At 36.0% G+C, this 14,112-nt stretch overlaps 1 non-coding gene across 1 annotated transcript; it reads right to left on the reverse strand.

Annotated features, from left to right (window-relative positions):
* Positions 1–1,932: 1,932 nt before the first annotated feature.
* Positions 1,933–2,039, reverse strand: LOC145090911 (small nucleolar RNA R71). Its single transcript, XR_013701833.1, has one exon. It is a non-coding gene; the product is annotated as a small nucleolar RNA R71 (small nucleolar RNA).
* Positions 2,040–14,112: the final 12,073 nt, after the last annotated feature.

The raw sequence follows: 14,112 nt of genomic DNA on the forward strand, positions 1-14,112 counted from the left end.
AAAAGTCAGAAAAACCCTAGAGGACAAAGATACAAGCTAGAATCCAATTCCAAAGAAGATATGAGGCAAATTTCATCATTCTACTTAATCTTTTGTTTTTCATTATGGTTAAACAATTAGAATTTGTTTGTTTGTTGTTATTTACTTCAATCATGAGCTAAAACTCTTAAACTTCTGTTTGGGGATACAAAATTGATACTATGGTTTGATTATCGGTAGGGTTAATTCAATGTTGGTGATTTTTGCTATTTTAGCTTGCTAAAGAACCTTGTGTGTGAATGATAATTAATTTTCTGTTAATAGGAAGGTAATTGAATAGCATGAACATCTCTTGATTATCAACCTCATATGCTATGTGACCACTTTGTCATATGTCTAGGATCAATGAACATGAAACTAGAATTAATAAGAAAATTGAGTAAATTCATGTGTGAGCTTGTGTGATGACCATCAAAAAGAAGTTAATTAAATGACCAAATTAGTTAACTATTGCAAGTCTAAATTAACCTGAATAATTAATCTAGTGAATTTAATTAAATTAGACAACTGATCACTGTTTAAGTTAGTTTATTTGCTAAGGATTAGTGTAGTGAACGAGAATCTAATCACTTGAATCGGTAACCAACAATAGAGTTAATCCATTGCACCATTACCTTGAAATCAACCATAGGATCAATTGAGTTGAACTAAACAGAAGTTCCTTTCCATTATTGAATCTAGTTAATTCTTTGTTTTTCTAGTTTTTAGATTAAGTAATAATTAGTAAGTTTCTAGTCTTGTAAAACTAGAGAAAACCTCCTGCTTATTAATTAATTTAGATAAAATTAGTTTTTAGTTTTAATTTACCGTTTCCTGTGTTCGATACCCTACTTATTTAACTATACCACAATTGATAGGTCCACTGCCTTTGTGTGTTTATTTTATAATTAAAAGTAGGTTTAAAACTAAGTGACTTTGCACACATCAAGTTTTTGGCGCCGTTGCCGGGGAACGGTTCTAAAATTAACGTTAAATTCTAATTTAATCGATCCTTTGTGTGGGATTTATCTTACACAAAGTTAATTAAAAGGTAATTTAGTAAGTAGTATAAGTTTTAATAAAAATCCGTTTTTAAAAGTAACTAGAAAATTTTTCTGTTTTTGCCTTGAACTCGCCGAGTGCACTCGTGCCGACTCGGCGAGTACATCGTTGTTTACAGTTTTAATTTTTTATTTTATTTTTGTTCTTTTTACGCGTCTTTTGTTTTGATTACAGTTGTTTCATGACCCGAAGATTTGATACACCTCTGGTCCCTCCTCTTGAAGACCCGGAATCCACACTAAGGAGGAGCAAAGGCAAAACCGTTGGAGAATCCGCTTCTTCAAAGAACTCGCCGCTCAAAAACCTCTAGTCCATTTTCAGCAAGAAGAGGAGCAGCAAATCAGGAGCATCCAGTGCCTCTTTGAAAATCGGAGACCCGATTTAAGAAGACACTGAGTACGAGACCGAGGAAGAAGAAGAACCCACATACGAGCACGAATCCGAGTTTGAAGACGATTTAGCTATCACTATGGCTAATATCGATGAAGTCCCCATGGGGGAATGGAAGAAGAGGATGCGCGATGACACCGGCCCGGGACTTGTGCAGCCCGCAATTCCCGTAACCGCTACTTTCGAACTAAAGGGCCATATTCTCGCTCAACTCAAGGAGATTCCTTTTTATGGGAAGGACCACGAAGACGCCTACAAGCACTTGGATGAAGTAAATGATGTGGCTGACTACTTCAATGTACTGAATGTTCCACGCGAGACCCAACTTCTTTGCATGCTTCCAGTCACGTTCAAGGGTGCTGCAAAGGATTGGCTCAAGTCACTTCCTCTTGGATCGGTCACCACATGGGCCAAGATGAAAGAAGAGTTCATAGACCACTTTTGCCCGCCCTCTAAATAGCCAAGCTAAAGAAAGCCATAGCCAACTTCGAGCAACAACCCGGAGAATCTCTTTATGAAGCTTGGGAAAGGTACAAAGGTCTTCTTAGAAATTGCCCACACCATGACCTCAATAGCCAACAAGAGGTCTCCATCTTTTATGATGGAGTCAATGTCACCACAAGGCAATTGCTCGATTCACAAGGCCCGCTCACGAAGAAGGCGCCCCCGGTAATCAAGGAATTAATTAAAGAATTCTCTAAGCATTCTAGAGAATACCACAATCCAAGAAACGAAGTAAATCGAGGGGTAGTGAACTCGGCAAATGATAGCATGGCAGCGGTAATAGCTAAGCTCGATAGCCTAGATAGAAGGATGACAAAAATGGATCAAACAATCCATGCTATTCGAGTTGGATGTGAGAATTGTAGAGGGCCCCATCTCACAAAAGATTGTGATTTGGATGAAAATGGAAACAAGAAAGATCAAGTGTTCTACTCAAGCGGCGATCAATACGACGAGAATTGGCGGAAACCGAAGAAGGAATGGCTCCCATACGAAGAATACAAGAAGGCTAAGGAGGAGAAATACAAGCAGAAGGAGAGGGGATTTTATCAAAAGGAAGAACCGGTAATGGAAAAGAAAGCTGATTTAGAAGAATTGTTCACTAGATTCATAGCCGCGTCCGAAAAGAGACACAATGATCACGATGTTGCAATACACGAGACCAGAAATATGCTAAGGAATCAGCAGACATCCATTCTCAACATTGAGAAACAGCTGGGACAACTTGCACATCAAGTGAACGAAAGAAGACCAGGTCAACTTCCAAGTAACACCGAAAACAATCCGAGAATGGAGAATCTGAGTGTAGTAACTTCCAGCGATGAAGAAATTTTCACACATGCCCAGAGGATCTCCAATAGTAAGACAGAAAAGGCAGAAGAGTCGGCTCCAGCTAAGCCCGACCAGACTCGCCGAGTCCCTCTAATGGACTCGACGAGTCCATGCGTTAATAACAAAACTGTCATTCCCTTAAAGCCATATAATCCCCCTTTGCCATTCCCAATCAGAGCCATGCCTGTTGAAAAAGTTGAAACTTATAGAGCTTTTATGGAGCATGTTAAATCCCTACAAGTCAATGTGCCATTTGTAGAAACGATGCTTAAAACGCCCAAGTACTTCAACTTACTAAAGGGGCTCTTTGTTGCTAGGAAAGATTTAGCTGAAGTCGCAGAAATAATATTGAGTGAGTTACCCGAAAAGAAGGGCGATCCGGGGAGTATCATAATTCTGTGCCAATTTGGAAATGCACTTGTCACTCAAGCGTTGACCGACTCGGGTGCAAGCATTAACCTGATGCCTTTCTCTTTCTTCAAGAAACTGAATTTACTGGAGCCAAGGCTGGTAAACATGAAGATCCATTTGGCAGACAAGACAACAATTCATCCAAGAGGCGTTTGTGAGGATCTTCTTATTAAAGTCAACAAGTTCATATTTACAGTAGACTTTGTGGTGCTTGATATGGAAGAAGACCCCGAAATTCTGACTATTTTAGGGAGGTCATTTTTAAACACCGCATGTACTTTAATTGATTTATGTGAGTCTACACTAACGTTAAGGGTAGGAGACGAGTCAACAATATTTAGAGCTTTACCAGAGATCAAGCAAGAAGCGGAAGGAAAAGAAGAGATCTCATTTATCAATTTGGATGATGAGATACTACAAAAAGAACTTGCACTTTTGCAAGAAGAAGATTCAAGCAAGTTTTTGCTACCTTCTGGAGGTAATGGAGATTTTGACAAAGACTTGGAAGAGATAGAAAAGCTATTAAAAGGAGCCGACTCAGAAAATACAGTGGAAATGGTGAAATGCGATCCGACTCGCCGAGTCACTTTCCTAGACTCGACGAGTCCAGTCGAAATTGCCAACAACTTGGACGACTTAGATGTGCTTGTTGCTAGTTCTCTGCATGTGCTGGGCATGGATGTTTTTCCTCATTCGTTAGAAGAACAAACAGCAGATAGAGAAATGGATACTGAAGTTCAACACGTTCATATAGCATGTCTTGATGCAATTCTTCTTGAAGATGAGGTAAGCACTGAAAAAGAGGAGAAGGCAAGGGATAGGAGAGTTGATGCTGATCAACCTTTCATTACCAAACCTAGAGCACGAACTTTCACAAAATATGAAGTAATTAAGTTTGAGGAAAAGGAGATGCAAGCGAAGGTGAAAAAGAATGGGGTGAAGAAGAAAAAGAGGAGAAGGGAATTTCAAGCAGCCGAGGATGATGCTATAAGAAAAAAGAAAGAAGACTTAAAACGGGCTTACAAAAAGAAGATTCACGCTTACAAGACAAACTACAAACCACAAAAGATTAGGCGTGCGTTCCCGATGCTGGAAGATGACGAGACGTAGATGGGAAGGAGTCCAGCTAACGACTCCTTAAAAAGAAGCGCTTGGCGGGAGGCAACCCGTTATTTAGAGTTTGCTTTCTTTTATCTTTTTAGTTTTGTTTAATTTTCGTTTTTAGGAATTTAATCTTCCAAATCGTCGGACATGTGTGCTTGAGAGTGCGTATGGACTAAGTGTGGGGTGGATTAAAATTTTCTTTTCTAAATAAATGGCAAAATTATTTAATTTTTGAATTGTTTGCAAGAGACTCGCTGAGTCTGACCATGACTCGACGAGTCCATTTAGATTTCAGAAAAGGATAAAATCGCGACCAGACTCGCCGATTCTGCCTACGACTCGACGAATCTGTTTTATTTACAGAAAAAAATAATAATAATCATTTTGTTACAACCGGTAACAAGGGTTTTTAACCCTAACGAAATCAGTTTTTTCCCTTCACTCGCCGTGCGCCTCCACTTTGGTTCTCTCTCAAGCATTCATCAACTTCTTCAATTTTTCTTCAAGATTATCGATTTCTGTCACGAAAGGTAACTAATTTCCTCCTTTATTCTGTTAAAGCAATGATTTTTAGATGATCTAGGTTGCCAATTTCATAGAATACCCGATTTTGAAGTATAGTGAATTTCTAGGGTTTTGATTTTATAGCAATTATGTTGTTTTGATGGTCATTTATCCTTTAATACATCTTAGGAACATCCCTGGACAAAACCCTTGAAGTAATTTTGAGATTTTGTGGTTGAATTTTGACAGACTCGCCGACTGGCTCGTATAGTTCTTGCGACTCGTCGAGTCGTTCATGGACTCGACGAGTCCAGTCGGGGACCCAGGCATGATCTATTTTGATGATTTTCTATGTTTTCTGGGTTTTGTGTTCTTTGTTTTGTAGGGACAATGTTTCACAGGGGTCAAAGTTCTAGTGGACGCCAAGGAGATTTTCCTTGGTTGAATTTTCCTCAAATCGAATCAGCTTCAACCATGACGAAATGGAAGAAGAAGTTAGCTGAAGTTAGAAAGAAGGAGATCTACGTGCCAAACAGAGTTGATTGGGATTGGTTGCAGAGTGTGCGGTATGAAGAGGAGTTGGCTCCTTATCTTTTAAAGGAGTTTAATTACGAGGGGGAGACGATGGTTTGCGACGGGTGGAGCCGGGTCTTTAGAATTCAAGAGTCGGTGTACCAGGAGCTTTGCCTAGAATTTTTCTCCACGGTATCTTTTCATGGAGGAGATGATTGTTCTCACCCGACGAGTGTCAGTTTTTGCCTTGGGGGCGAGTTTCATCAGTGCTCCGTTGTTGACCTTTCTTGTCGGATGGGTATTTATGACCGGCCATTGGTCTCGACTACTATTTTTCGCACCCTTATGGAACGCTCTCACAAGGTGTTCCCTGATGGTGTGACGAGTACGGGTTGGTGGAACACGATCGCCAACAAGTTGTACATTCGAAAGTCGGCCCAAGAGGGAAGTATTCGGTCGCCCACGCACCGTCTCATTCACCGCCTTATCTCCACTACCATCAACCAACGAAAGGATGATGACAAGGTTTCTAACCTTGATGTCTTTTATATGGAGCATTATCACACCAGACACTTTTTGCAACATTCTGTGGTGTTTGGCTTCCTATTTGGCGGAGGGTGCGGTCAAGGATCGCAAGACATCAAAAATTAATGGTGGTATGTTCGTCACCCGGCTAGCCAACTCGTTTGGATTGATGACCCATGATGCGTGGAATTTGATGACAGTGATTCCTACCCCTCCATTTAATCCCATTCTTTTTCGGAGGGCTAGGATTATTGAGGACTATGGTGGTGGTCATTATGTTATCCCGCATGATGATTTAGTGGTTGGTCCCGAGGCGCCGGGAAGGAGGGTTAGACCGAGGAGAGAGCGAGATGTGGAGGAGGAACCGCCGGTAATTCCGGTGGATAATGAGGAAGTGCCGATGGATTGGTATAATATTGAGATGAGGAGAATGCAAGATCAAATGGCAAGGAGTCTCAATTTTAGCAACCAATCCCACATTCGACTTTTTGACCACTTCCATATTCCGCATATCGATGGTGGTAACTTCTCATATATTCCATCTTGGGATGAGGTGATCAATGCAAGAAGGAGTGGCGCTAGTGGAAGTGGAGCTGCACAGAACCATGATGATGAGGAGGAGGATTAGTTCTTTATGTTTTTATTGAACAATTTTTATTTTGTTTTTATTTGGTGTGTTTTGGGATTTGTTAAGACTTTTACTTTTATGCTTGATGTTTGATTGCCTTGATGATTTTCAGAATTGGATTAGGAATGCTTGCAAAGAAGGGTTTAGAGTTGTAGAGAAAAGAGAGTTATAAAGAGTGAAAGAGAGTCAAGAAAGGGCGGCGTTAGAGTCAAGGTGTCGAGTCCGGTCCTTAGGGACATGAGCAAATGAGTCTAGAACGGTCTACTCGTCGAGTGCACTTAGCTGACTCGACGAGTCGCCTTGTATTCTTGCATATTCGAAGCTTTCTGCGACTATACTCGACGAGTCGCATATATGACTCGACGAGTCACTCATTTTTATACCAAGATGACTGCTGATTTGATGCTGCTGAGTGTACCACTTGACCATTTATTCTTCCATATCGATTCCTGAAGATTTTACACTGTTTTTCCTGCCTATTTGGAGCTGCCACATGTGATTTGATGCCCGAGCTGTGGATAAGTTATTTCCATGTCTAAAGTCAAATGAAGATGGAGCTGAAAAGAAGAGTTATCAACCTATCGACTGCTACCCCAGGGGAGTTTGTTCCAGTTTCCTCTATATTTGCATTTTTATTTTGCATAATATACAATGAGGACATTGCATAAAATAAGTGTGGGGTAGGGGGTTGGTCACATATTAGAAAATTTAGAGTCTTAATTTAGGCTAATTTTAAAAAATTGTTGCATACCAAAAATATTACTTAGGGATTAATTTAGAAAATTTTGGTAAAAGCAAATTAGGATTCCATGTTAGAGTTATGTTGATAATTGCATGAAGACCCAAATGTTTAGTTGAGCCTATATACGTTCTAGTGCATTTGTGGCTTCGTTATTCTAGTGAAATCATGAGACAAAAACACGACCTTGCTCAGCCCGAGGGATGCAATATGTTTAGCATCGTGTACCAGAAATGTATCCAGGAATATTATTATCGTTAGCCAATAAAGGTTGAGGTTGAGCGCCCCTGCTTAAGCATGTAGGGTTTTGAGTGAAAAAAGAGAGGTACATGTAAAAAAAAGAGAGAATTACAAGAAAAGTTTGAAGACTTTTGGAGCAAACAAAGTAAAGATCAAAAGATCAAAATTCTGAAGAAATTCAAAAGTTGAAGATACCAAAAATCAAACAACAAAGGTGGTGAATTCAAAGAAATCAAAGATCAAATTATCAAGGAAGTGAAGAATTCGAAAGAGCTCCATAGTGGTATCATAAATTGTAATTCTAGATTATGTATGCTTGGGTTTCTCAACTAAAAATACCTTGAGGGTAGGAGGTTTTTTGCGGATGGATTCGGAGGGATGCATAAAATGAGCATAGTTCGGGGTGAGTGGGCGAATGTTTACGAGGATTGTGAGTATTTGGATTATGAGGGTTATTAGGAAAATTTTAGACACAAATGCATGCGTTACGGTCTTGGCATAATGGATGGGTTAGATTGGAGTTGTCATATGTGATTCTAATGTTTTAAAATTCAGTTTTGCTTGGAGGCAAGCAAAAGTCAAGTGTGGGGTATTTTGATATGTGCATATTTAGTTCATATTAAGTATAGATTTTTATTCATTTATTAGCTAAATTATTACATTTCATGGACAAAAGGTACTTAAAAGTGTTTGAATTATATTTTCAGTCCAAAAATGAAGCTCGGAAGCAAAAGGAAGCAGGAGAAGCGGTTGAGAGCTCGAGAATGGAACAAAGAAGAAAAACACTAAAAACAACACCTACTCGGCGAGTAGGGTCAACTACTCGGCGAGTCCAAGCGAATATTCGAGAAGATAAAGACTCGAAGACCCAGAGACTTATCGCATACGGGGACTGAGAGATGGACTTGACGAGTCGGCACCTGACTCGACGAGTCGTTTCGCATATATAAAGATAACTTCTCAGGTCGACAAGGGGGGATTCTGGAACCATTCTGGAGAGGTTAGCTGCGATTGAAAAGTCAGAAAAAACCCTAGAGGACAAAGATACAATCTAGAATCCAATTCCAAAGAAGATTTGAGGCAAATTTCATCATTCTACTTAATCTTTTGTTTTTCATTATGGTTAAACAATTAGAATTTGTTTGTTTGCTGTTATTTACTTCAATCATGAGCTAAAACTCTTAAACTTCTGTTTGGGGATACAAAATTGATACTATGGTTTGATTATTGGTAGGATTAATTCAATGTTGGTGATTTTTGTTATTTTAGCTTGCTAAAGAACCTTGTGTGTGAATGATAATTAATTTTCTATTAATAGGAAGGTAATTGAATAGCATGAACATCTCTTGATTATCAACCTCATATGCTATGTGACCACTTTGTCATATGTCTACGATTAATGAACATGAAACTAGAATTAATAAGAAAATTAAGTAAATTCATGTGTGAGCTTGTGTGATGACCATCAACAAGAAGTTAATTAAAGGACCAAATTAGTTAACTATTGCAAGTCTAAATTAACCTGAATAATTAATCTAGTGAATTTAATTAAATTAGACAACTGATCACTGTTTAAGTTAGTTTATTTTCTAAGGATTAGTGTAGTGAACGAGAATCTAATCACTTGAATCGGTAACCAACAATAGAGTTAATCCATTGCACCATTACCTTGAAATCAACCATAGGATCAATTGAGTTGAACTAAACAGAAGTTCCTTTCCATTATTGAATCTAGTTAATTCTTTGTTTTTCTAGTTTTTAGATTAAGTAATAATTAGTAAGTTTCTAGTCTTGTAAAACTAGAGAAAACCTCCTGCTTATTAATTAATTTAGATAAAATTAGTTTTTAGTTTTAATTTACCGTTTCCTGTGTTCGATACCCTACTTATTTAACTATACCACAATTGATAGGTTCACTGCCTTTGTGTGTTTATTTTATAATTAAAAGGAGGTTTAAAACTAAGTGAGTTTGCACACATCAATATATGTTCATAATATTCTGTCAATATACAATGTTTTTTTTCAAGATAATCATGAAGACATTATTTTATAATGTCCCAATTAATATAATTATTATCAAGAAAAATCAGATTTATAAAGTTAAGAAAATTAATTATTCCCTAAAATCTGCAATTTTCCTTTTTTAAATTTATGTTATTTGACTAAAATACCTTTACAATGAAATTAAATGGTATTTTTCAATTATCTTTAATTCAATAATATATATTAATCATTTTCTTAAAATAACTAAAATGATTGGTTCAGAATCTGTAATGTCTGGCTTTTCAGGTAAATTCCTTATTCATTTAGTGTTTACTAGTGGGGTACCCGCGCAATGCTGCGAGTGAATATTCATTTCATACCAAAGAATGGTTTTTTTACGACGTTTGAATACATTGTTTATATAATGTTAATACTACTAAATAACAATAATTCTTTACTTTTTTATGCTGTTTAGTATTACTTCATTTTTATTTTTTATTTTTTATTTTTTTTTTTACTATTTTACTTTGTATCAGCAAGCTATTCACGAATTATCATGATCAGATATAGTTGTGAAATCTTAGATTTTATATATATATATATATATATATATATATATATATATATATATATATATATATATATATATATGGAAGAGTTATATGAAAAATGAATGATTAGGGCAACACATATTTGAACCAATGAAAACATGACAACACATCACTTTCACAATAACTTCCACAATAGATTACTTGTGAAGAAAGAAATGGACACGTGTCATTTGATTATTGGTTCCAGTAGATGTTGCCCTAGTTATTTGTTTTCCATAGAACTCATTCCTATATATATATATATATATATATATATATATATATATATATATATATATATATATATATATATATATATAATCATGTTATTAGTAGTAATAGAATAGAAACACAAACATTTACCATGAAAAGAATGTGTTTTCAATTCGTAGATACGATTACATTTGACATCTTTTATGAAGTACATGTGCAACAAAATACATTAAAATTCTCTGATGAGCAACTTTCACCATTTACTGTTCTCAACTAATTATAGATATAAAGAACCCACATAAAATATAAAGAACTACTTGAAAGAAATTGATGTTTTTCAATGCTTCAAGTTCAAGTTGATCATACTATTCTAAATAAGAAGCTAGTTATAAAACTCTTTTTCATCATAAAATTTTAAACCGATTAAAATATGAAATTAAAGCAATAAATATGGATAAATATACGTTATAAGAAAAAAGCTATTTTAACCATTCAAAGCAACTTTTCCCCATGTAATTCTGAAAAAGAAATGGTTTCAGACACAACACCACCATCTTAATGCTTAGACTACATCCTTGTTTAAACCATGAATAGGCATTAAATATTTGTAGAAAAAGGCATCAAAGCTTACCTCAACCTTGAACTTTTTTTTAACTGTTTTAGAATTTTGACATCTTTGTTGTACCTATCAACCTATGAAAAAAAGGCATATGTATAAAAATGCGTTAAACGTGTAAAATTTGTCATGGATTTCTTAGGGGATATGATTGCAACAATAGATTTGCACTAAAATGATCATGACATACCCGGCTAAAACTATTCTCTTCGTATTAACCAAATAACTGACAATACAACTCTTACAACAAATGGTAATCCGTAGCCTTTGAACCCCTACAATATTAAACACAGAGAGATAGTGATATGCTATATTAGAATACTTGGTTACTATTTAGTGACATTAACCCTAAACAAATCGATAAAGGCACGTCTTTATTTATTGCACTTTTACAAAATAAAAAAAATAAAAAATAAAAAAAATCAACATACTTTAATTCATGGATAGCAATAGCTTACTTACAATTTTATCTCTTGCTTTTACTCATAACAACAAATGACATTTCTTAACTAACAATTATAATTTACTTTACTTTTTTTGCATAAAATAACAATGTACTTACATCTAAACTGATAATAACAATGCATTTTGATTATTAATTGAGAACAAATGTATATATTATAAAGATATATAAAGGAAAACTTACAACACTATTTGTGAACAAATTACTAAATGGAAGTAGGTTAGTATAAATCAAATAATGATTTGGTAAGATTAGAACCGAAGAAACATGAATAGTAATCCTAAATCTACACCATAGACAAACATCAATACCAAAATTTACCGATTTAAAAACATACATATGCATTCCAAATTGGGTAAATGGAATAAAAAACACTCTTTTTACACAGAAATTAGATTTTGACACCGTGTTTTTTTTGTGTCAATTTTGACACTGTGTTTTCCAATTGGTTACAATTCTAACCACTTGACCGATTAACTGACACGTCAGCATATCATGTCAGCATGCCACGTCATCAAAACTGACACGTCAGCATGCAACCTAGTTAACCGGTCAAGTGGTCAGAATTGTAACAAATTGGAAAACACAATGTCAAAATTGATACAAAAAAAAACACGGTGTCAAAATCGAATTTCTATGTAAAAAGAGTGTTTTTTGTGTCATTTACCCTTCCAAATTAAACGAAAAACATAACGAAATACAACGATTTAAAATTACCTTACATAAGATTGGAGAATAGAAGTTGTAAACCTATTATGCATAATGCCTTCGATTTCTTCACAACAAACAAACCTTAATTCCTAACTTCAACCACGAATCGGCCGGAAAACTTAAAAGCATTTCAAAACATTAATCTAAATATTTGGAAGAGTCAAATAAATAATGTTAAAGTATCCATACCTTCTTCTCTAATTAACAAAGTTAAGAGCAGTAACAACAAATTGACCAATATCTTATCATCACTGACTTTAGGAACCTCCACATCAGTTACTAATTTCAAGACATCAACAACTTTGGTAATACTTATCACGTTAAATAAGTACATGTGCAGACCTGTAGACGAATTGAGAGTATGATGTTAAAAGACATGTGCACACATATTCACACATGATATAACACATTTAAATGGGTTTCCAAAAGGGCTTACTGTCATTTCATTTATAGGAAGATAACTACAAATTGTTTTCACGAAGATTTCACATGTAGAAAAATGGATCAACCTCTTCTTATGAAATCCCTTTTCTATTAAAACACAACATCCATCAAAATATATATAAAAAAATTTTAAAAATTAAAAAAAAAACAGAGATGAAGTAATCTACATTTGTCTTCTTTAAGCAAGATAAAAGAGAGTGCAATTGAGGAGAAAGAACAGAACATTCAAGATACAAAGAAAGGATAAATGGTCACCTTTTGTTAACATGGATGTTTTGAAGAATTTCAAATAGTTGGATGGAGGTGAGGACTGCAATCAACAGTAGCGTTGTAGATCTTTTTGAGATAATAGAAGCGCATGGTGGTTATAGTGGCGACAAAAAACGATGGTCAAGCCCGCAAACGATTGTCAGCGGTGCTAGGGTTTTAGATAGAATTTAATGTAGAGATATGTAAATGAAATTATGAGAGAAATTGAGGTTAAGTGAAAATGGAAAATGGGAAATGTTGGATCCATTACTCTTCTTTGGCAAAGCTTAGATGTTTGTACATGTTGTTAATAAGGTGGTACCTCTTAAAATTCAAGAAATGTCCAATATGTTTTATAATATAGTAAAGATTTATGTTGCATAGAGACCAAGTATGCTAAGAGTAAGTAAGGTACGTTGGGCGTACCTCGAAGAGCCTTGGATACGGGGTTAGCCCCCTGGTACGGTGGGCGTATGCCAGCCAGGGGCAAACCCTAATTTTTAGGGTTTACACCTTATTTAAACCCCTTATGTCCCAAGGCTCTCTCCTTATCAGCCTTCATTTCCTCTTTTGAGCACTATCTCGAAACCCTAATCCATTTCTCAAGAGGTTGATCCTTGTATGTGTTTTGGTGTGTGTGTGTGTGTGGTGCATATTGATGAAGAAGAAGCCTTGTAGAGGAGCAATGAACATGTTGGAGCTTGTAGATCCAGGGTTAATTCACTCTTTTCAGCTTATTGGAGGTATAAAGTCTTGACCTTTCTTATCTTATTTCTAGATCTATAATTGGTTGAGATTTTAGCATACTTTGCTCCCATGAATGAATTATTGTGAGTAAATGTTACTCCAAAAGTTATGAGATGTTTCTTTTGATGTTTCTAACGTCCTTAGTCCATAAATTTTTCATCTTGATGGTTGTAGACCAACCATGCATGACTTAGTGATCTTCTGATGGAAGTAGAATGCTAAATCTAGGGTTTGAGTCTCCTTGAGCCATGCAAAGGTATCAAGATGGTAACTTTATTGTTTAAGACGTCCCTCAAGAGCTAGATCTGAGATAAGCACGTCGGACTTGAAGCATTAGGTGCTTAATGAAGTCTTGGTTAGATGGGGCGTACGTTGGGCATATCTAAGCGTACACGGCTAAAGCCTCGATTTTCCTCCTTGCAAAGCACTACGCCAGGCATACATAGGTAGTATGCTAAGTGTCATACCCCAGAACCAGACGGCAGAAACATCAGGGGGCTTGCGCGTGACTTCATCTTGTAATATCATCACAATTGTATATAACTGAAACAAGACAACACCATCATCATACATATCAAGATACAACTAGCATTGTTTACATCAAGTACAATACCATAAATTACATGT

Source organism: Lactuca serriola, chromosome 2 (genome assembly GCF_051521515.1).
Source record: "Lactuca serriola cultivar US96UC23 chromosome 2, Lser_US96UC23_V15, whole genome shotgun sequence".
In the NCBI taxonomy this organism is placed as follows: Eukaryota; Viridiplantae; Streptophyta; class Magnoliopsida; order Asterales; family Asteraceae; genus Lactuca; species Lactuca serriola.